Source organism: Poromitra crassiceps, assembly GCF_964638095.1.
Source record: "Poromitra crassiceps genome assembly, chromosome: 10".
Lineage (NCBI taxonomy): Eukaryota > Metazoa > Chordata > Actinopteri > Beryciformes > Melamphaidae > Poromitra > Poromitra crassiceps.
In genome coordinates, this window is record NC_139631.1 from 47,876,177 (window position 1) to 47,879,783 (window position 3,607).

The 3,607-nt window shown below is 52.3% G+C and overlaps 1 pseudogene across 1 annotated transcript; it reads left to right on the forward strand.

Annotated features, from left to right (window-relative positions):
- The first annotated feature begins 639 nt into the window (after positions 1 to 639).
- LOC310784485 (transmembrane protein 245 pseudogene) lies at positions 640 to 3,240 on the forward strand (annotated as a pseudogene). The gene has a single exon. The product of its transcript is annotated as a transmembrane protein 245 pseudogene (transcript).
- Positions 3,241 to 3,607: the final 367 nt, after the last annotated feature.

Below are 3,607 nucleotides of genomic sequence, written 5' to 3' on the forward strand. Positions count from 1 at the left end.
AGTAATGTCATAATATCATTGGTGATGCCCTCACATCATCTGTCAAACAGTGTGGGTGGACACACCACCATGTGGAACTCAGTGAGTGATGTCATCACTGATGATGTCATCAGTGATGTGACTGTGAAGGTGTAAAATACATATAGCATGATAATGCTAATGAGGTCATAGACTGATGTCACAATGGCTCTGTGTAGTGTGAAGGCATGAAATTATGTAAAATATTGCTGTAGCACCCCCCATGGGAGCATTCACCCATTTATGTGCCTACTTGTATAGGGTAATTGCAGAGGGCCCCATAACTGTGAGGGTCCTTACAGTGACATCATCGGTGATGTCGTGGAGCACCGATGATGGCATGGACCTTCTGACATAATGATGTCACAATGACCATCATGATGTCACAAGGTTGAAGGACTGAGGATTGACAGAATGTAGGGAAACAGTGGATGGATAAATCCAGAAGGAGGCAGTAATGCAACATAAAGGATGCCAACTGCCATAAAACACCACAGAAGAAGAAGTTGACACAATGACCGCTGATTAAGTCAGAATGACCATCATGATGTCACAATGACCACTGATGATGCCGTGGACCTTCTGACAACATCAGTGAGATCATAGAGCACTGGTGGTGCCATGGAGCTTATTTCCCTGGACGACGGAGCGATGAGTACATCGGTGAAGACAGTGAAGATGGCAGACCAGGAGGATGCAGCAGCGGGGCCGGAGAGATTGCACACTGGCCGAATGCACTACGTCTCCTCCGAGAGCGTCCAGCCGGCTGTGGGCATGATGAGCCAGCAGCTCAACCAGCCTTCCTCCCTCAAATTCGACAAGAACATCAAGCAGGCCTTCTACAACACAGGGGCGATGATCATGGTGGCTATCTGCTGCGGAGCGGCTGTGCTAGTTTACTTCATACTGGAGACTTTCCTCCGCCCGCTGCTCTGGGCAGGGCTGTGCGGCACTTTCCTCTACCCATTTAAGCACTCCCTAGCCCAGCTCGGCCGCTCCTGGCTCAGCGACCTGCAGGATACTGGGACACCCGTGGTGCTGGGGACCCTGCTGGTGCCTGTGTGGTGTGTGAACCACAGCGTGGATGCGATGGGCAGGCTGGTGCTGGAGAGGCTCACGGTGCTGCTAGTGATCGGGGTGGGCACGCTGCTCCTCTACTTCCTCTACCAGTTCTGGAGCGTCATTGGCATGCTTGCCCATGTCATCCGTGGGTACGTCTGTGGAAAAATCGGGGCCGTACTTGATTGCTTCCACGCCGTGTGGGTATCCACAGCGGTGATGGGCTACATGCTGGCAGTAGCCTTTAAGTGGAGGCCCAGTACTGAGCACTACCTGAGGACTCTGTCTGTTCCTGTATGGGGCATCCTGCTCTTCTACCTGGTGTCTCTGACCGGGTCGTGGAGAGTGCCCATACTTGTGGTTGTGGTTATACTCCTCCTCCTGGGCTCCCACGAGAAACCACCGGTCCCTGGCAAAGGAGAGTTGTCGGGGCAGGTGTTCTCGTTCACTGCTAACACTATCTACAGGGCCATCTGTGGCAACCTACGAATGAAAACTGAATACAACGTAAACTCTAATGCAGATGGCGCGGAATCTGTAGGGCCTGGTTCCATCCCCGTCACACCTGGGTTTGCTCGGGGCTCTTTCCCGATGCCCGCTGGTCTCTCACAGCAAGAGAAGAGCTCCCACAAGGCCAGTGATCTCTACTTTGTGCTGCTAGTCTGGGCCATAGTACTGGTTCAGGTCTGGCTCAACCTCTGGGTCCTACAGCTGCTGCATATCCCTGTGGCTGTGTGGATGATAAAGAAGCTGGTGGTCCACTTTGGGCTGAAGAGCTTTGCCGTGCGGACGCTTGCTTCATGGTGGGCGGTGCTGGAGGAGTTTGGGCGTGAGCGAGAGGAAGCCCTGCTGCCTCGACCAATCAAAGGCCTTGCTCAGTTCCTGCTCCGCATCGATACGAAGATGATACTGTGGTTGGAGCGATCCCTGGACACAATCATCAGCATATTTGTCATCTTCCTCCTGGTCACAGGAACTCTGCTGATGGCTCTACTGCTCACTGATATGGTTCATCAGGAGAGCGTTCACATCATTGATGTAACCAGTAATCTCATCAATGAGACTGTGTCCAAACACCAAGAATTGGCCAACTGGCTCCCAGAGGCCCACGTGGTCCAGAAGGCTCTGAACTCAGCTGCTACTAATGTCTATCAGTACGGGAGAAAATGGATAACACTAAAGCTCCATAAGATGTTAGGAGACAAGGCAATTGAGAGGCAGGTTTTGGAGCTTTGGGATAGACTGTACCACTCCTGTTTTGTTAAGAATGTGACCCAGTCTGGGCACCACCACCAAGGTAAGAAGTTGTCAGTTCAGAGGCAGAACAGCTGGCTAGCTGGACTGCACTGGCAGCACATCGCTACCTTCATACAAGAGAATATTGAGACCCTCATGTCTATCCTGGAGTCTCTGTTGGTGGTAATGAGTAGGAACGTCAGCCTTCTCACATCCACGATGACCACGCTCCTCAATGTCTTGTTCCACAGCGGCACAACCCTCCTCAACTTTGCCCAGAGTCTGGTGATCTTCCTGACCACTCTCTTCTATTTGCTGAGTTCCAGTAGAGAATACTACAAACCTGTCAAATGGCTCCTCAACCTGACACCCCTCTCCCAGCCGGGACCCTTCTCCGATATCATAGGGCAGTCTGTAGAGGAGGCCATCAGACAGGTGTTTGATGCCTCTCTGAAGAAGGCTGGCTTCTACGGCCTCTACACTTGGCTCACGCACACTATCTTTGGCATCAATATCATTTTTATCCCGTCTGTGTTGGCTGCCATCCTGGGAGCGGTGCCGTTCTTGGGGACCTACTGGGCAGCGGTGCCGGCCATGTGTGATCTGTGGTTGGCACAGGGAGAGGGCATTAAGGCCCTGCTGCTGCTGGTCTGCCATCTACTTCCAACCTACTTTGTAGACACAGCCATCTACTCTGATATCTCCGGGGGTGGGCACCCCTATCTGACAGGTCTGGCAGTGGCAGGCGGAGTGTACTATCTTGGTGTGGAGGGTGCCATCATCGGGCCCATCCTGCTCTGCATCTTGATGGTGGCAGCCAACATTTACAGTGCCATGCTGATGAGCCCCAGCTCTGCCGCACCCATGCCCATGCAAGCCCCCTGCCCCCCCCACCCCGTCCACTCCTCTGCTGAAGAAAGCCAGTGAGTGGAAGGTGTACACTAATAAAAGCGATATTCCAAGCTAAATGTGAAAGATTATGAAGGAGAGAAATGTCTAGCTGCTGGTCCATTCCTCTAGACCAGGGGTTCTCAACCTGGGGGTCAGGACCCCGGGAGGGAGGGAGGGAGGGGGCGCGGGGGGGTCGTGACATTATTTTTGCAATAAAAATGAAAGAACAACAGAAAGAATGTGAAAAGAAAACATCTGAAACACACACACACGTGCAATAAAACAGAAAGCGGACTAGGAGAATCTGACATCAGCCATCTCAGATCACTGTCAGGAGAATCTGACATCAGCCATCTCAGATCACTGTCAGGAGAATCTGACATCAGCCATCTCAGATCACTGT